Source organism: Puma concolor, chromosome A3, assembly GCF_028749965.1.
Source record: "Puma concolor isolate L17-30 chromosome A3, mPumCon1.1.hap2, whole genome shotgun sequence".
Classification (NCBI taxonomy): Eukaryota; Metazoa; Chordata; class Mammalia; order Carnivora; family Felidae; genus Puma; species Puma concolor.
The window spans coordinates 11,254,552-11,275,685 of NC_141669.1; positions in this window are offsets into that span (position 1 = coordinate 11,254,552).

Genomic DNA, 21,134 nt, shown 5'->3' on the forward strand with positions numbered 1-21,134 from the left:
AGGGCCATGGGAAGAGTGGGAGTCAAGGCTCCTGGTAGAATGTGCTGAGCAGCGAGCCTGCCCATTCCCGGGGAACTGCTGTCTGTCTGGCTTGCACATCCAGATTGCTGGAAAGTCCCAAGACACGCTGCCCTCGGAGACATCAGGCATTCACCATGCCAGCATTTTACACCTGGCTCGAGAAACACCTCAGCAAAAAATCAGAGCAACTGTTTTTACCTTGTTGGTTGAGAACTTGTGCAGCCAGACCACCTGTCAATAGAAAACCCCTGAAGGTCCCCTGTTCCGTTTGATTCCACTCATTACAGGCTTCCTGCAAGCATCTGGCCATCCCCGGTGTAAGCAGAGCTCTGGGTCCTTCCTTCACCCTGAACCACCTCTGAACAATTACCAGAGTTTGTCTTGGAGCCTCACTGCAAACTTTCATCTCCCCCTGCAGCCCCTTGCACAGCAACCCATCTCCACTCCTACCCAGGCTCTCCACTCTGGCAGCCACACTTCCTACAGAAGTAGAGGAGTGACCTCTCTGAAAATCAATCTTCACCATGTCATTTTCCAACTGAAAGCCCTTTCAGGACTCTCTACTGGACACAAATGACTAATAACAAGTTCGGTGTGCTCTGATAGAGGGGTAGGCATGGAAGTGGAACAACAGAACGGCTGGAAATCACAGAGAACTTCCATTCAAATCGATGGCTGGTCTCAATAATGGAGAAGTATGGGGGAAAGGACAACCAGGAAGGGTGTTCTAAACAGGGAAGAGCAGGAGAAGGGACTTGGGGTCAGCGAGCACCCCTGGGCACCTAAAAACACTACAGAAGGGGCTACCGAGGATGGTGAGCAACATCATTGATGTGGGGGGCAGCAAGCCTCTTGATTTTATGACCACATGATTCCAAGATTGCTGTGGTTACACCTCAGGCCACAACGGGTGCAGACCTACTCCCAAGAGTGTGGCTCTCAACTGCCTAAGCCTCCCATCCCCAGGTGCCTCCTGACCCCACCTTCTTTCAATGTGGGATTCTTCGAATCGTAAGCTTGCCCTGCTTCAATGAGATCCATCGCCATAGTGTTGCTCTTTCCTATCTATGGCCTTTTCTGTATTTGATGATACACGCCTCTGAGATGGAGGCAGAGGGAAGGTCTCGGAGAAAGCCCTTCCTTGAAGACGAACACATTCACAGTGCAGAAAGGGGAATAAAGTTCTATTTCTTGGTAGACCCAGCCCAGCAAAAAACGCTTCTCAGAGCCTGAGGCAGAAGTGTCTATGATTCATGGAGTCATGTCAGAGCCCGTCATATGAGCCTCCCAGGAAAAGAATTGTAAGGGAACTTGAGCTCCAAGGACAATTGCTCTGTAATGGGTTTCAGCACTCAACGCCATGGGCTTTCAAGATTCAGAAGAAAAGATTAAACCCCAAGGGTACAGGAAAACAGTCTCTGTCTATTTGTCAGAGAGTAAGCCTGCCTCCACCTTCCACCCCCCACCCCCCATCCCCCCCCCTACCCCCCACTGACACACACACCAGCTTTCAAGAATGACCTCTACCAGGCCTGGCGGGGCTTTTGTTAAAGTTCAGTCCAGCAGCTGTCTTGGTATTTCAGTAATTCAATTGCACTTAATGCCTTTCAGTGAATTTTTATAAAGCCCCTACTCTGTGCAGGGAACTAATGTGCAGGGGACTAAGCTAGGGGATGAGGAGACAGGAATAGATGACAGCCATTCAAATCCCCTGGGAGTTCAAATCCTAATGGCCAGAGCCAGAATATCACTAGTTTACAAAAGAATGGTTTCTGAAAGAATTTCAAATCCATTGTGTGGGAAACGACATCACTCCCCTGCTCCAGGCCAACAGGGGACTGGAATCCAGTTCTGGAACACCTCCTCCAGGGATCCCCACGTCCAAGTCCACCATGGGTGCTCCAGGCGGGCATTCGGTGCCTGATTTCTCCCTGGGGAAGAGAACACCAGGTTCTGTGGGAGTGAGTTCCGACTGCACAGAGAAGGAGGTGCAAGGACCCTTTTTTAGGCCACTGAAGTCTCCCTGTTCACAGTTTAAAACCCAAAGCCTTGGGGTGCCCAGATGATTCAGTCAGTTGAGCATCTGACTCTTGATTTCAGCTCGAGTCATGATGCAGGGTACGTGGGATCGAGCCCTGCATTGGGCTCCTCACTGAACATGGAGCCTGGTTGGGATCTCTCTCTCTGTCTCTCTCTCTGCCCTGCCCCTCACTGTAGAAATTAAATTAAATTAAAAAACAAAAAGAACAAAGCCTTTTGGAAAAAGCTCTATTTTGCTGACTATAGAATCCTAAGGACTTACGCGAGGATCACCATCACCACTTTATAAATGAGGAGCCAGAGGCCCAGAGAAAGCGATTTTTTACCCAATGTCACACAGCAAGCACACTAGAGCCAGAGGATGACCTGGGCCTATAGCCAGTACCCCAAAGTTGTTTCTTGGCTGATCCTGGAGCTTTCCTACATGGCACATTTTATTCCCTGGGACAGGACCTGGAACACAGCAGGCACACAGGATATGTTAACTGGTCATAATGATGAGGTTTTCAGGGTGACAGTGGGGTTCGTGGGGCTTGGAGCTGATGACCAAGAAAGAATTCTTGAAAACATCTTTGGTGCAAAAAGGTGATTTTATTAAAGCACGGGACAGGACCTGTGGGCAGGAAGAGCTGCCTCGGGACCATGAGGAGAGACTGGTTTTATACTATGGGGTTGGAGGGAGTAAAGTCCAGGGGAAGTTTCCAGTGAGATTTTTATATGCTAAAGAAGACTCCCAGGATATTGGAGGCCTAGCTATTGTCCAGCTAAGGTTGTTTTCCCTCCAGCAAAGCATTAGCATTAAGACAGTAGGCAGTTCCTGGAGAAACGTTTTACTCTGCCAGCCTCAAGTGTTTGTCATTGGGCTGCAGGTTATAAGGAAATTGAGTTCTATCTGCCATTTCCTTCTGCCTTTGTTCCCAACATTGCTATGGAGGGGTGATGTGGGGCTACAGGAAACAGAGTCTAAAGGTTTCTGGGGATTAGGCTATTGATAAGATTACCTTTTTCTTGTCATTTACTAAGGTATTTGTAAATAGATGAAGACTCAGTTCCTGATCTCTATGGTTTCCCCTTTCCTTTGTCCTTGGGCAGCCAGGAGTGCCTGTCAGCTTGCCTTATGCTCCTTCATCAGTAATACCAGACGGGGTAAGAAATTTGAAGCTTAGCAAAGTATGACATCCCTACTGCCACAAGGCCAAGTAATGACAGACACAGGTTTTCTGAGTGCAGGTCAGTCCCTGGCCCACTGACCCTTCCGGGACACCACAGGCACAGCCTTCCAAGGCTACTATGAAATCAGAGGTCACCAGCTTGGGTGGTGTTTCCCTGTCCCGTGACAGATCCTCTTCCAGCATGGAAAGGAGACTGTCTCCCCACTGTTAATGAAGCATCAGTTAGAGAAGGTTGCCAACACTTCCCAGTGCAAAAAGCAGCATCCCAGAGCATCTGGCATGGAGAAGAGAGGCTTAAATGATTTCCCTAAGGGGAGAAGTCCCAGTTGTCTGCACCCCTGGCATTGCTGTGTCTTTGGTTTGTAGCACTTCTGGCCCTCCCTTGCAGCCACCACAACCAGTTGTTGCTCAGCACTCCTGACACCCTTTCTTTTTTTTTTTTTTTAATTTTTTAAAATTTATTTATTTTTGAGAGAGAGAGAGAGCAGAGGGAAAGAGAGAATCCCAAGCAGGTTCCATGCTGTCAGCACAGAGCCCAATGTGGGGCTCGAACCCACAAACTGTGAGATCATGACCTGAGCCCAAACCAAGAGTCGGACGCTTAACCAACTAAGCCACCCAGGTGCCCCCTGACACCTTTTCTATATGTTGAGCATTCAACCAGGTGTTAGAGTTCCAAAAAGGAACAACTACAGGCCCCACCTAACCATCCTCAAATGCAGGGGTAGCCTGGCCACCAACAGCTGGTTGATGAGTTCCTTGAGAACAGGGATAATAAGCCTCCTCCCTCCCTGGCATGTACTCAGGGCCAGGCACCATCCTGGGCTCAGAGCAATGGATTCAGAACCTTGGTTGCCAAACACCAGATGACTCTGTGTTTGCAAACCCAAGGTTCTCCCCAGCAATGGGTGCTATTCTCCTCCCTGACTTGACAGGACAGAAGGCAGGACATTGACCAGGGCTATGCCTGGGAACCATCAGCAATAAAACGGAACCTGTGAGGCCAAGCCAGCAATACAAGCTCCCTGAGCCCTGTTAGGCTGCAAGCTTCTCTTAAGGGTTTCTTCATTCTTCTCTTAAAAAGAAAAATTTACCAAGATCCAGTACATATTGACCAATCTATTAGGTACATTTATATCCATCATTTAACCTTCAAAACTCTTTGGTAAGGTAGACAGAAATATTCTATTTTGTAGATGTGAACTAAAGGTCAAAAGAGAGCCAGTGAGCTGGTGAACATTACACCTAGGAAAGGAAAGACGGGAATTCTCACTGAGGTCTTTAGGCCATACTGCAACACTCACTGCTTTGCATTTGTGCAAACATCCCCCAAGAAACACATGTGCATGTGCACACACAGATTGGCAAAGTACCAGACAATTCCTGGGGAGTCAATTCTACCCAAGGATTAATAAAGGATACTAAACTTTCTGCAGATTGCCAAAATTTAAGCAAGCCTACTGCATGTACCAGCACTAAGCAGAGCCAAGCGGTTAAGGCAGAGGATGTGGAGCCAGGCTGTTTCTATCTATCCTTTGAGAAATCACCCACCTCTTCTCGCTCAGTTTCCTTGTTCACAAAATGGGATGACAGCAACAATATCTACTTTCTAGGGCTGTGATAAAAAGTAAATGAATTAAAACAGATCAACCTATGAGAACAGTGCTTGGGACATAATTTGACTCATTAGCACCCAGCAGGCACAGAGCAAGCATTTTGCATACATTGGCTCTACTTTACCCGACAGCCCTATAGAGTAAGTAGCCACCCTCATATTTTGGGTGAGAAAGCTAACACTCTGAAAGCTTAAATCACTTGTCAAAGGTTAAACAACTGGAAGAAAAGGGAAGAACGTTTGCCCTGTTCTGTGCTAGAGAACCACAATCCCAAAGAATTAAGCCAGCATGTGCACTTAGTTCTGATTACCTGCAGAACAGGACAGTGTGTTTGTATGATAACACATGAGCAAGAGCCTTGACCCATACACTGAAACCTCCACCAGAGGTTTCTGCTGATATCTACTCTCTACATATTTGCTCTTCAGATATTTCACGTTCTTGAGGCTTCTTGTGCAAGTCTGAGCAGAAGAAAACACCATTCTGCCAGCCCTAACAGAAGAGGGACTCGGGAAGAAACTCCCATGAGCCTCTGCTTCCCTGTGATTTTTTTTTTTTTTTCTTGAAAGCCTCAGAGAGTTTGGATAACTCGGCTTGAAAACGCTCCCGATGTTCATCTCCATGTTAACACCTTCTCCGATCATCTGGTATTTATTCTTCATCAGTAATGAAAGTGTCAGCAAGCCCCATTCTGCATGCTTACCTGAACATCTGGAACTAAAAGCATGTCGAATGCATTCATTTTAATGTGTGCATTTCAAATTGTGGATTTGTGACTACCTACCTTGTAATGCCTCAAGAGTTTCAAGCTAGTCCTCATCAAAAAAACAAAAAAACAAAAAAACAAAACTTTAGGAAATTGTTTTCAGACACCAGCTACCTTTCTCCTGCTACATCATCATCATCATAATCTCATCATCAAAATAATGGCTATTGAGGACCTACCCTACTAGTTCTCTCTCTCTTTTTTTAACTGAGGTGTAATTCACATGCAATAAAATTTACTTTTTTAAGCATATGACTGAATGAGTACGACAAATCAACATATCACACAGTTTCACCCCAAAACATCCCTCTATGGTCCTCTGCAGTCATCATCCCCTTCCCCGACTCTTTGACCCTGACAATCAGTGATCTGATCTCTGTCCTTAGAGTTTTGTCATTTCTAGAATATCATACCAATGCAACCCCACTGTATGTGGTCTTTTGTGTGGTTTCTTTCACTTAACAGATGCTTCTGAAGTCCATCTTTGCTAGGCCTACCTAGTCCCTCCCCGGGCTTCCAAATATCCTGGAGCATTTAAAATTATTCAGATGTGTAGCTTCATCCCTCCCCCAGAGAATCCCATTCATTTTGTCTGGGGTGAGGGGTAGTTTTGTCTTAAAAGCTCCCTGGTGATTCTAATGAGCATGCAGGTTTGAGAACCACCAGCCTATGCCATAGCTCATTGTTTTACATGTAAATGCCAATCTTCACCATGAACTTGAGAGGTGTTGTCCCATATTATAGGTGAGGAAAACAAGGTTTGGGAAGAAAGTTAAGAATCTCACCCAAGATCACACAACAGTGGTTGGAAAAGTGTGATTCAAACTTGAGTCTGTCTTTTCCAGCCCACGCGCCTTCTTTTGTGTCACCACAGGCTAAGGAGAAAATCTCCCACTGTGACAAAGAATCAGTTCTTGCACTCAAAGGAGGCCATGGAAAATTTTTACTTGAAAAAAAACTAGCTCTCGTTATTTGGCTGGAGGTGGGTGGAAAGCATCTAAACAATTTTCAGAGCACAATAACTATGCTTCATGCTTCAACAGTATAAAAATGGCTGAGCAGAAATTTACCAAACTTGCAGGAGGAAAAAAGAAACCACCTTTGGGCTCAGAACAAGCCTGATAAATTCCAACCCAAAGTGTGAGCTGAAGAATGCTATAGGTTCCTGAGACCCAGATTCTAATAAAAACAACTCTGTGATGATAATTCTGGAAAAGGTGGTGCTGGTGTTCAAGCAGGCTAGTCTTGAAGGTCAGATCGGTTGAAAGGAAAAGGAAAAGTTATCTCCAGACTTTGGTTTCTATATATACACTGCTACCCAGGCTTGTCCGGGAAGAAGTTTCTTCTGTTGTTTGTCAGAATACGGAGTGTCATAGACATTTAAAATGAAGAGCAACCTTTTTCAAGTTAGCTAACAGTCTAGGAACCATAGTTTTCAAAGCACATTATTCAAATTCTTTGAATTTAGAAATGCTGTCATCTTTAACAACCTTTGCAGTAGTGTGTGGTCAGTGCAAGGCTAGGGGCTGAGAATGCACTTATAAGTCTGTTTTTTCTGTATGTGACACAATATACGGGGACAGTATACCTGCATTTTTTTTTAAACAAGAGGAATGTCAACAAATACCTGTTTTAATAGGTGAACAGTCTCATCTTGACTGGTTCATTCATGGCTGCAATATGTCCACACATCCCACAAGAGTCCTGAAAAACACTGAGCAAGTCAGTGGGGATGGCAGGAGCTCAGATGTGAGAGCATCTATGGATGCCCAGAGACGGGCAAGGAGTTAGAACTGTGCTTCCCAGCCTCACCCCCTCCTCAGAAGCCACTCAAGGGCTGTGAAAATCCACCTCCATGGACCTTCCCCCAGAGAGCCGGATGGGATCTGTGCAGTAGTTTCCTAGGGCAGCTCTAAGAAAGTACTATAAACCAGTTGGCATAAACATCAGAAATTTACCATCTCACAGTTGTGAAAACTACAAGTCCAAGGTCAAAGTGTTAGCAGGGTTGGTTCCTTCTAAGAGCTGTGAGGAAGAGTCTGTTCCGGGACTCTCTCCTGGATTCTAGTGGTCTCTGGCCATCTTTGGCATTCCGTGGCTTGTAGATGTATCACCCAATCTATGCCTTCCTCTTCATATGGCAGTCTCCCTGTGTGTGCACCTCTGTGTTCAAATTTCCTTTGTTTAATAAGGACACCAGTCTTATTGGAATAGAGGCCCACCTTAATCCAGCATGATCCCATCCTAACTTGACCATCTACTTCTACAGTATTTACAAATGAGGTCACATCTGAGATACTATGGATGAGGACATCAACATAGGAATGTGGGGTGGGGGGGTGGGGGAGACACTATTCAACCCATAACAGGATGGGAATGTCCTTCTAACCAATTGCCCAGATGAGCTTCATCAGCCTGAGTAGAAAACCACTGACTTATAGTAGAGGCATCACTCTTGGGCAAACCCATACCCTTCATGGGACGAAGCTAAAACAACACACACACACACACACACACACACACACACACACACACACACCCCTTCTTTTACCCACTTTCTCCCCAAATACCTCACCTTTGTTTCCCTGAACCCACTTTTCTCAGACCAAAGGAGAAAGAAGTGATTTAAGGGTGTAGTGGGGTGCGTCTATGGAAGGTTATTATAAAACATATCCAATTGGGCATCAAGGGCTATCTTTACTATCTCTCCACTGATGACTACAGTAGGAGGCAGAGATTATTTTTACCAAGAGAGTGTCTCATAGTAGATGATGTTCAAGATCTGTGAAAATTTGTTCTCATCTCTAAAGATGTTTGCTATTCCAAACACCAAATAAATTGGGCATCAGTAAATAACACGTTCCTCTCTGTGACAAATTCAAAGAAATGGTATTGCTCCTTCAGCCACTTGACTTACATTCAATTCTCTTGGAAAAGAACATGGACAAAATTCAAGCATATATTGTGTTCATGTAGAACAGCATAGGAGTGTCATGAATGTGATGACAAAGGAGAGAAAAAACTACCACTATTTTTAAGAGTACCATAAATATTTATTCCAAACAAAAAACAGGGCTTTTTTTTAAATTTAAAGGTAAGTTTCCAGCCAAGAAGAAACATAAAAAGAATATCTACAATCAGAGAGTCTTCCATATATCCTCTTTGTTACAGAACTTTGTGTTTTGTCTAAAAGGGTAGTTACCTGCATGGGTGGTCATGTGGAATCCTGGGCCCTTAAAATGCAGTCTGCACATGAGCCAGAGTAATCATTGAAATAGTAAATCAAATCATGCAACTCTCCTGGGCAATGTCCTTCAAGTATTTCCAATTCCACCAGGAATAAAGTCTAAAGCCCATTCTGAACCTGGCCTCTGCCTGCCTCACCGACATCCTCTGGTGCCACTCTTGCCTTTATTCACTGTCCTCAGCTGTCACACCACCTCCTCCTACTCCTCAAATCCATCAAAATAGTCCCAACCTCCACCTGCCACGCTTGCTTGGCCCTGGCATTTCCCTTGGCAGCTTCATGCAATCTTCAGGTATTGGTACAAATGTCATCAACCTCTGAGGGCTCATCCGCAGCTCTTCACTACCCTACTCTGTTTGTTTTCCTCATGACACTTCTACAACTCACCAGGACCTTGTTCAAGCATTGCATCCTGGTTGACTCTGCCTCCTCCCTGTAGAAGGTAAGGAGGATGAAGACAGGGACATTATCAGCCTTGCTTCCTGATGCATCCAGACTGGACCCTTGAACTGCTGAATGAATAAACAAATGAATGAATGAATTTTCCCTTACCTTAAAGACAGACCACCATCAAATATTCTGACATGTTATCATGATGTAAGCATCCTGATCTTTAAAGAATCTAATTGATAATTCTGGTTACTCTGACTTGCCATCACAGCTTAAATGGGAAGTCGTCAAAAAATCCACAAATGTCCTAGTGATCACCTCCTTTGCAGTCTCTGGGGACTTGGTCTCCCCCTGCCATGAGGTGAGGAAGAAGAGGAGAACAAGGACAAAGAGCAAGGAAGGGACCCAGAGCGGCATCTTGACATACCGTGACATGTAGAATGGATGCAGCCAAGGGTAGAGGGACTCTGAAGGCATGAAAGCTCCAGAGTAGCCCAGGTAAGGGACGGACGAAGGGCCCGACCAGAGCGCGGAGGATGAGCAAGCACAGAAGTGTACCAGTGAAACCCCAGATACATCAGTAGAAGACAGGATTCCTGTTGGGTTGGGCAAGGAGGGAAGATGCAGAAATAGGGCCCTTTAAGAGGACAATGGCAGAGCTTAGGAGGTTCTTTTGTGCTGATTATAAAATTCCTGATCAGAGAAGACTAAACTATTCTCACAAAAGGAATCCAGCAAATGCCTCTTTAAGAGCAACCTTCAATCTTTTCCCAGTCCCCTCACCAAGGCCAGGGCTTGAGAGGCGAGAGAGGTGCCTACAGTGCAAATCTGCGGGAGAGTCTCACTCTTGGGGGCACGCATGGGCACGCTAGGAGCCCCTCTTATCGCACCCAGTGCCAGCCCCAGCACACATGGTGGACATCCTATAGTCAATTCCACTCCATTTGCATCGGCTGCTGCATCATGGACCCAGCTGCCTTACGCTGTACCTTGGGCCAGACTCTGTAAAGAGAATAGAGATGAAGGAGACGAATTTGCAATCTAACAAGGGATGTGATGCAATCAGCTTAATAACTAGAGACCGTGACACGTTCTTGAGCCAAAAGGCCAACAGAATATGGGAACTGCATAGGGGAGAAAACGTTCCCTGGGGTTTGGCATGACTTCTTGCAGGATATCACCATTGGGAGAAACCCTGGGAGAGGACTAAGAATCTGACAGGGGAAGGCTGGAAGTTGAGAGATCCCCAGACGGAAAGGCAGGGCGTGAAAAGACAGGGTGTAAGGCAACATTATGCACAAAGTCTGAAGGAAAAGGTTGAAAAGGCGTTTTGTTCTTAGCCTATGCAAGTCTGTGTGTCATCAAAGCCAAGTCAGCTCTTCAAAGCTGACATTTTTTCTGTCATTTTCTTTCTAATTAGTACAGGAGCTAAGCTCTCCAACCTTCATTTTACTCGTACGCCTGCGTTAATGACAGGCTAGGCTATTAGCTGATAAAAAAAAGGCGATTCTCTTCCACACAGGCCATTTAAACTGTGCTCGGGGTTAATTCCTTCATCATACACTAAAGAAGAGTTTCCTCATCCACACCTAATGAGACTCTGCAAAGAAAGGTAACGGGCATCAGCACGCAGGCCAGGGGATTAAATGCACTAATTAAAATGCAATGCTGCCCAAGCCGCCCAGCTTCCAAAGATCAGCAATGCCAAGAAGTCAATGAGGCTACAAGTTCAAATTGGCGAAGAGAGTGAGAAGCGGGGATCCCAGGCGGGAGGCCCCGCAGAACAGCTCCAACCAGCCAGGCGCTTCCCGCTCGGAGACGTGACACGCTTTCTCAGGGCCGCACGTAACTCATAATAACATGATTTTATTCTTAGAAGCAATTTCCATTACCGGCCCTGTTTATTATCACATTATTTTCTCAACAGCAGCAATAAACACACTAAACTCTCCCTGTTTGCTCGCACGTTTACTACTGCTCCCGGTCATCAAGAAAGGGGAAGCTTTGAAGAATGCGCCCATCATCAAGGGCACCCCTGGGTTGCTGGCGCTCGCCACCAGCCTTGGAACCCCACCTCTGTAACCTGGGAGGTGGCCAGAGGTCTGACACTTGCACAAGGGCCTGGGGCAAACCAGGAAGGAACCGGGCAGGCGTGCCCAAACTGAGCAAGTCCAAGGCTGACCACCAAAGAATCTGATTCCGTCTCTCCATGTGTGCTTTCAAACACACAGAAAAGACGTGAATAAACACCACACCAAAGCAAATGTTTGGGCGCCCTGAAGAATGTTTTTTTTCCAAGTGTAGGTCGTGGCCCTTCAGCGCATCATGAAACACAAGAAAATAGAATGTACAGCAACAGAGTGTTCGTTGAGACAACAACAACAACAACAACAAAAAACCTTTTGGTTTCGTGTGTATATGCAGACATAAGGATGCATATGTGGGTGCACACTTTGAACCCTGATGATCTCTTACCATGGTTGATACAAAAAACATTTGATGAACACAACAGATGATTCAAGCCTTCAAAGAAAATGGCAGAGTCCTGAACGAGAACAGTTAGCTTTAGAGCTGGGTCTGAATCCTGACCCACTTAGTAGTTGTGTGACTTTGGGCTTATCGCTTCTATTTTTTTTTTTTAATGTTTATTCGCTTTTTGATAGAGGGAGACAGAGTGTGAGTGGGGGGAGGGGCAGAGAGAGAGAGGGAGACACAGACTCTGAAGCAGGCTCCAGGCTCTGAACTAACAGCACAGAGACCAACGTGGGGCTCAAGCTCGTGAACCGCGAGATCATGACCTGAGCCGAAGTCGGACGCTCAACCGACTGAGCCACCTAGGTGCCCCTAGGCTTATCACTTCTAACTACAGTTCTACTGTATGCCAATAAGAACAAAACACCTGCTCCATCAGGGTTATTGAGGGAACATAGTGGCTGATGTGCACGGTGGAGAGAGCGATGGAGCTGAAACCAGACCTCTGGGTCGTCTGCTCAGCTCTGTGATTCAATCAACAACCATGACTGAGCAGGGCATGTCCCCTCTCCTGGCTTCCTCTCATCCTCTGTAACGTATGCGTAATGACATCTACATCACAGGTCCGCTGTGGGGAATGATGAGATTTTAAAAATGTGACTGTGCTCTGTGAATGGAAAGCGCTATAAAATGTGGGGGCTTGTTGTTTCTATTTTTTGTCTCATGCTGTTCCTGGTGGACACTGGCGGTCCTATCCCAGAAGCCACCGGCCAAGGCCCCAGCCTGCATGTTGCTCGGGCCCCTACAGTGGGAGCACGACATGAGTGACAGAGCCTCAGACAGAAAACCAGAATCTGGAAAACTCCGTCAGCTTTGCTCTCTTCTGAAAAGACTTCAAGGAGTTTGGACATGCTCAGTGTACTTCTGTTGACCAGGGAAAAGGCTTTTCCAGAGGAGACAGAGTGGAAGGTAGGCAGAGACAGCCTGTGGGAGACTCCATTTTAAATGCATCCGATTATCCGATCACAAACTATTCTGTCTGCTGACTGAAGCCTTTTGAAAACGTTCCAGTCTGCTTTCAACTTGGCCGTTCCCAAGCCTTGCTGAGTACCAAAGTCACCTACGCAACTATTTAAAAATAAAGATTCCCAGGCTGCTCATGGGCACTTTGCATCACTTGGCCTAGTGTGGCACTTAGTGAGGTGACCTTTCTTAAAAGCTCCTCAGGTGACTGTGATAACACACCCAATTTCTGAGTCTTCCCAGGGGAAGGGAGACAATGTCATCATCCCGAGTCTTGCATTCATTCTCTAAAAGGACCCAGAACATTTCCTAGCAAGGTGGTTCTCAAATTTCAATATGCTTAAGAATGGTCTCAGGGGATTGTCACCAGCAGGATCCTGGGCCCCAGTCACAGAGATTCTGGCTCACGTAGGGCCCAGGAGCAGGGCTGATAAATACCCCAGGTGCTTCTGAAGCAGATGGAATCAAAAGCAGCCATTTGAAAACTACTGCAAATGACTGACAAATCACTTCACTTCCCTGAACCTGCTTCATCGGCTCCAATTTGGAACAACCCTAATCCCTGTATGTCCCCCTCACAGGACTGCCATGGGGGCCGGATGAGAATGGTAATGTGTAAACTGCCAAAGGGCTGTGAAGCAGGCTCATTCCATTAACCAGATAGCTGTGTAAGGGCAGAAAGGTCCGCAGGGGCAAAAACCCACCCATTTCCAGTCTATCCCAAACCATATCTTAAGAGACAAAAGATCACAATTCCCTTGAAAACCAAACAAGGTAACAGAAAGACCAAGCCAAGGGTTTTCAGTTTCTCACTCATTCAGCTGCCCCATTCTTACTGAATTCATCCTGATTTCTTTCAGCTACAGGCCTAGTGGCAGTGCTTATTTTCAAGGACAAGATAAGCTAGTGTATTTAAAGCCCACATGAAGGACTGAATGAATTAAAAACTCTTCACATGTGTGTGCTGTTCCTGGTAGATACATAAGGACTCAATCATTAGAGATCATGATCTAGGTAACACCAGTTCCCAGCAAAGTCCTGGACTCAGACTGTCAGAGATGGAAGTCACCTAAATTCTTTTATATAAGAAAACTGAGACCCAGAGAAGGTCACACCATCACGGGTTGTAAAATCCACCCCATTTGACTCCCATATCACTGGTCTTTTCCCTCCAGCAAGCCTTGATAGTAAACATTTATATGATATCCACCATATTTTTCAAGCATGCACTTGGGATTCAAGGATGAACGGGATATAATCCTTGTCTTAAAGGACCTTTCAGTCTAAGCAGAGAGGTAAGGAAAAGAAATCTAATAGTAACTGATGAGGGATCATAAGGCAAGTTGAGAGCCAAGCACAAACTAGCACATCCCCTCCCCAGGCAGGACATGTGTGACATTCCTCAGGCACTCCTGGCTACCCCAGGACAAAGGAAAGGACCAAAAACAAATGGTTAAACTGATAGTCTCCATCAGTTTACAAATACATTCCTCAGGCACTCCTGGCTACCCCAGGACAAAGGAAAGGACCGAAAACAAATGGTTAAACTGATAGTCTCCATCAGTTTACAAATATCTTAGTAATATTACAAGAAAAGGGCAATCTTATCAATAGCCTAATCTCCAGAACTCCCTACTCTCTTAATGTTAATGCTTTTCTAGAGGGAAAAACAACCTTAGCTTGACAATGCCTAGGCCTCCAGTAATCTGTGAGTCTTCCTTAGTATATGGAAATCCCTTTAAGGAACTTCCTGTTGACTTTATCTCCCCCAACTCCACAGTATATAACCAATCACTCTTCACAACCCTGGTGCAGCTCTTTCTGCCTGTGGGTCCTTTAATACAATCATCTTTTTTGCACCAAAGACATCATCAAGAATTCTTTCTTGGCCATTGGCTCTGAACCCCCGCCACCAGTCTAAAACCCCATCAGTAACAATTCCAGGAAACTCCCACAACTTACAAATAAGAGCAGAAAGAAAAAGTGCTGGTGATGCATGGCAGGCCAGGCAAGCCAACGTAGGCTGGACTCTGAAGTGTATGGCTGGGCAAGTACCGGGGAGCCATGTTAGCCACGCAAAAACAAACCAAGGTCTGCTTGGGTGGGCAACGAGAAAACAGAGGTCTCTCGAGATCAGACCACACAAAGGGAGAAATGGTGGCAGAGATGCCAGCTGGATTAGATTAAGATGAGCCTTAAGTGCCGGGTTGAGGAATTTAGACTGCATGGAAGCAACTGAAGGATTGTGAGCAAGGAAGCAACCCAATATTATAGAATCACGAAATCAGCAGCACTTAGCAAATTTCACAGTGTATTGAATCACCTGAGATTCTTGCAAACTCTGATTCAGCAGGTCTGGAGAGGGACCCAAAATCCTGGCATTTCTAACAAAACCCCCGGGTTATAGGATGCTACTGGTCAGGAGACCACACTTTGAGTGGCAAGATAAGTGCTTATTACAGCCCAGTGGGTTTCAACTCTGGCTATATGTCAGCATCACATAGACAACTTTACAAAGACTGCTAATAAGTGTGCCCTAGACTGAAAACCAATAAAATCAAAATAGTTGGCAGGGGTGGGGAGGAGATAGAGACATTAATAGTTTTAAATGCCCTGCTGTGACTGCAATGTGCAACCAAAGCTGAGGTCCTCACTCCAGTGCAACCTCTCCTAACTTTAGAAGGAAGAGAGAGCAAGAAAATGACCTGCATGAGATCAATCATTTCATGGAAGGCACTGTAAGAGCCTTCCTCCTCTATCACGTAGCCTTTATGCAATAATCTTTAAAGTTAAAAAAAATCTTATATTCGAATGGAAGGGTGCAAATCTTATTTGGGACATTTTTCTGGCAAAGGTTTTGGGTGGTATTCTGTGAGGTTATTCTTAATATTGGCCTTTAATTTTTTTTTAAGTTTATTTATTGACTTAGAGAGAGAGAGAGAGAGAGAGAGAGAGCAAGCTAGGGAGGGGCAGAGAGAGGGAGAGAGAGAATCCCAAGAAGGCTCCACATTGCCAGCGTGGAGCCCAATGTGGGGCTCCAACTCAGGAACTGTGAGATCATGACCTGACCCAAAAGCTAGAGTCTGATGCTTAACTGACTGAGCCGCCTTGGTGTCCCGGCCTTTAATCTTTTTGATTAGCAGGTGAAGAGAAATCCCTCTGAACTCCCCTTCCCATTATGGCAGCTGCATGATCCCATAACAAAGTGTGTAGGAAGCATTAAAAAAAAAAAAAAAAAAAAAGACTGGCAATGGGTTGCAACTGTGCTTGGCTAGCTAGAAATTGAATTCTGGAAGTGCAAATAATTTAAAATTTAAAGATTGGGAAAAATAAAAGCAAAAATCTGTGCCTTTGATGTTTTTCCTCACCCCCCAGAGGCAGACTGCTCTGAGAGATGAACGCTAGCCGGGTCTCTGTGCCCGTTCCTTCTTGTGTAGCTTACTATGCAACTTTGGGCAAGTAACTATACTCTTAAGCCTCAGTTTTCTCATCCGTGAAATAAAGGGGGTGGAATCAGATGATCCTGAGTCCTTCTCCTCTGAACTGCTATAGTTCTAAGTAAAACAGAACTCAGTGGGAGAGAAAAGGGGACAACTTAAAAAAAAAAAAAATCCAGCAGAGTAATGAACTAAAAAAGTGAGGAGTTTAAGGAAGAGAACATTCAACTCTGACAGACAGACATTACTAGTTGCTCTTCCAGTATCCAAGTTCCTTATATTCCTTCTGATCATAACTCCAGTTATATTTGAGGAGGCTAATGGGACAAGATAAAAAACAAACAAACAAACAAAAAACCCTGCATTTCTCAGACTCTCTTGCAGCTAAGATTGACCATGTGCCAAAATTCTGGCCAGTGAGACATAAGCAGAAGTGGGCTGATAATTTCTCGTAAATTTTGCTTTCCTAATTCAACTCCTATCTCCTTCTCCTTTTTGTTCCTTAGCTCTTCTTCCTGCACAAGATGTATTTCTAGATTTCCAATCCATGGAATCTGCAAATGGTTTCAAGGAGTTATCTACTCAGGTATGTAAACAGTAGTAAACATACATTTAAAATGTTGCTAGCAAGATCATCTCTCAAAATCACCAATTCACCAAGAATCACTAGCTCGGTCATTCATCCAATGACCAATTTGTTGAATTGCTGAATCGCTTAAAAAAATTAAAAAAAGATAAACAAGCTTCCTTTAACCCAATTATAAAATTACAGCGGTTCTAGTTTCTCAGAGGACAGCTAATGTTAAGTATACTTTGGTTTCTAATTTTTTATACGGTGAATTTCACCTCTCAGGCAGGTCACAAGTGTTAAATATTTCATAAAGAATAGGAAAGGTTTCCTTCACCTGGTGGATTTTCAATCCAGGTTACTGCCTTTTCTACCCAGTTGATTTCCTGAATTAGTCACATTAGTGAAAGAAAAGGGGTCGTGCCATTTCAATAGTGTGCCAAGATGGGCAATATTCTACTCCTTTACCTCTATATACCACCCACACACCAAATCAGGACACATACACACATCTTACGCAAACATGTACACTCAAGCCCCCATCCACGCAGACCTGACTTCCTTAGTCAGGCTGACAAATATATTACGGCACTGTGGACTGTGTGTAAGGAATAGACCATACATTTGCCTACAAAGCACTAAGAACTTAAGAAGAGACTAGGTATCTGAAATTAGAAATACATCTTTATTTTGGTCTGTGCTCTGAAATATATAGATTCTGTCTGCAAGCTTACATCGGGTAATGTAACTCAATTTCTCATCTTTTAATGATACAGAAATTACACAGTACCAATGGAGGCTGTGATGGAGATACACCACTTCTGTATCGCATCTTGATGAGGGTCATTTGAGATGAGAAACGCAGTGTCGTTTTACTCTGTATAAACAATGAGTTGCAAAGACTATCCAAGAACAAAGAAAAGCCTCCGGGCTTGTCTACATGGGCATGGGTGTGTGTGTCTGAGTGATGAATGCATAGCACTGTGAGCGTGTAAAGCCACTAGTGCAAAACCTTTCCCAGGCTCTAAATTCTGACGTACACACTACAACTCCCCCAGTTTCCCCCTATTCAAGAAATTAAATTCATTAACTAATAGAAGCAGGGAAGGCAGAAGATTGGATTTAAAATGCACTTAGAGAATGAGCCCATGCATTCCTTAAAATCCTTGACATTCATGCGATGCATTACAGTGAAATTCAAACTTCACAAAATATAATGCGAAAATTGCATAAAATGTGAGGCTAAACTCCACGAAACACAAAAATAATTGCTATATATTTTCTAAGTGGTTAATAAAAAAGTGGTTTTTTTTTTTCTTTTTTGGTTAACTAAGCAGGTGAATGGGTCCTTTAGCAAATTGCTCTGTTGGGCACTTTTGCTAGCCACTGCTATGGAACTGGAGCTGGGCCTGTTGGTCATTCCATAGTAAACCAGTCAACTACTCCATAAAGTAGTCTGGGTTGGATTGTCAGTGACTTCACCCAGGGCCTCCCATATCTTGTGATTGCCATTAACAGGTCATTTTAAAGCATCATAGATATTTTTCAATTACAAGGACATTAGTGAGAACAATTCCATTGTTTGATGTATCTGGTGTTTAGGCTTCCAGCTAACTGATATTTATTGGGGTCTAAGCAAGCTTAATAATTCTAAGTCACACTGAAAATCCTTAACTTGAAAGAAAAAAAAAAAAAAGTTCTCTCTTTTCATTGCTCAGCTCCTGCGGTGATCTGTGTGCTATCCGCCACTCGTGTCCCACATAACCTACGAGGGAATTGTGATTTCTCTTTAAGAAAGCACAGAATAACAATACAATTTTGTTTCTATCTGTAATTGTATCAAGTACACACTTTAATGTAGAGTTGTCATCTCTCCTTTATATAAATGTGATCTTTGAAATGCTAGGCACACTTATTTCTGAGAGGCCTTGGAGGCTTCTGTCTCAGCATACGCTGACACCACGCCCCCCTCTGGGTGGGTAGGTGGGAGCGCGCATGCGTGCATGTACCTGCGCGGAAAACGCAACGGTGAATCACACTCCTTCTGATAGAAGAGTAACATCACAGTTGATACCAATTGAACAAGCCCCTCCTGATGGTCAAAAACAGAGTCCCTCTCACTTCCGCCAGTACTCATTAGCCCCCTCCCTGCTATTTAAGCATCCTATACCCATTTACAAATGGCTATGCCATTGCGTAAATGTAAGGAGGAATTGCAGTCGTCGGCCATTTCATTTATCCTCCAGTGCTTCAACTACCCAGTGGGATGCCCTGCTTCAAGTCTCACTCTTTTACAGTCCTCAAGGCTTGTCCTTCTACTGAAAATCCTCCGATGAATCCCCACCTCCTACAGGATAAAGGAGGAATCTTTTAACATGGTGAACCAAGGTCTGCCTAGGCTGGTCTGGATACCCTGTGATGCTCACCTCTGGGTAGCACGTGGACTTGACAGTGTTCCTCACCTGCTCACAGCCCCTCCCTCCCCACCCTCCCCCACCCCCGTGCTGGAGGGATCCCTCGCCCTGATAAGGCCATTCTCAATCCTAGAGGATGCCTCCTCATTCTTCAGTGTTCCTTTAAGCAAATCACCTCCCCAGTGGAACTTTCCAAGGCAGAATCTGGTGCTCTTGACTTCACCCTCAAATTTAAGTATTTATGTTGTGGTTAATAGTGTCTGCACTAGAACCCCAGCTGCATAAACCGTAAGAACATATGAACATATACACCTAGTTTCTCTAAGCTTCTAGGTTGTAGTCTTTAAAACGATAAAAACAATACCCAACACACAGTTTGTTGTAAAAATTTAAATAATTTCCACCCTTGAATCCATGTTTTTCTCAGGACAGTACACTGAATCAATCACCAACTCAATGGCATTTAACCAGATTCTAACATATCTGGCTTCTAGATTAAGATACTTAGTTTCTAAAGAATCTTAGATGAGAAATTATTTTCAAGAAGCCATCATACTCTCTCTCTTGCTAGGCACAAGACTTACCACTCCCTATCATGGCCACCTTTGCTTTTGGGTTTTGCAGGCTGCACAATACTGGAGACAATCCAGACGCTCCCTTAGAGCTCGTGAGGAAACCTCTGCTGCAATTGAGTTTGGCTATGCCCAGGCAGACCTAACTGTAGCCACTGTGGGGCCCTGAAATGTATTCAAGCAGCCGGCAGTATAAGTTTATAGATCCTTGCTAGGGTCTCCTCCTTAGGGAATAGAGGAATATGACCCTTAGATGTGCTAAGTCTTTAGGGGTTTCTGAAGCATCCATCAAGAACCCTGGTTAAGTCCAGACACAAACTCAGCTCCTATAATTAGCCCACACAAAGGCTCTGTTGTATGTGGTGTCTTTTTATTCCTGTTTCTTTGTTATATTATGCTTTACCCACTATTGGCACACAGTCTGCTATAAATGCTGACCATTAATATTATAGCCCAGAAAATCCTTGAAAGCAAAAATGGTGTCTTTTTTTCATCTTTTTATTTTGATGCAGTACTTAAAACACAATACCCAGAAAGACCTCAATTAATACTATTTGAGTTAACAAATTATGGTTATAATGGGTAATTGTAATTTATAATACACTGATATTTGGTATATTCACTGCCTAATTATCTTAAAAATGATGCTGTTATACAATTTGCCATCTTTCACTGAGGACCCTGAGACTCAGGGAAGGACTAGGGGTCAAAGCTACGGAATTAAGGGCATGGCCAAGATTCATACGCACATGCTATTGTATTTGTTGTTGTTATTGTTCTTGGTTTGAATTCAAACTTGATAGTCTTTTCAGTACACAATGATGTATTAATTAGCTGAATTTGACCTGGCCATGTTATTCAGATACATATGCCACCCAACAAATGATTTCTGATATTTTTCTTCTCAACTGGAGCTTTTCACCAACCTCAGAAAATGCCCCATAACCGTGTTTCAGAGTTATAACTAACCCATAAGCTAGCTGTACTGGAATGAAAGGGAAAGGAAACACAGAAGTCATTATCTGCAAAAAGGAACAGTCTGAAATCACTTCTATCAAGTACGAGGCCAGTAATCTCCACTGAATTTCTGAAGGAACATATGTAATTGGATAGATAGTTTCCAAGAACATTCAAAGTTATAACACTCCCAGCATTTAATATATAGGAGTATGTTATTCTTTCAGTAAATCCTGACTATATTAAAGTTTCAGATGACGAATGGATACAATGAAAACATCTCTGAATGCCCCTTGTCATTTTTACTACTTATCCACTCAAAGAGAAGTTCCAGTCAAGTTATTATTTTGCAGTTAAAATATCCTCAGATAGTAAAGGTTCCAAAACCCATGCCTCATTCTCAAGAACATTCCCATAATTTAGACACAAGCTTTTTATT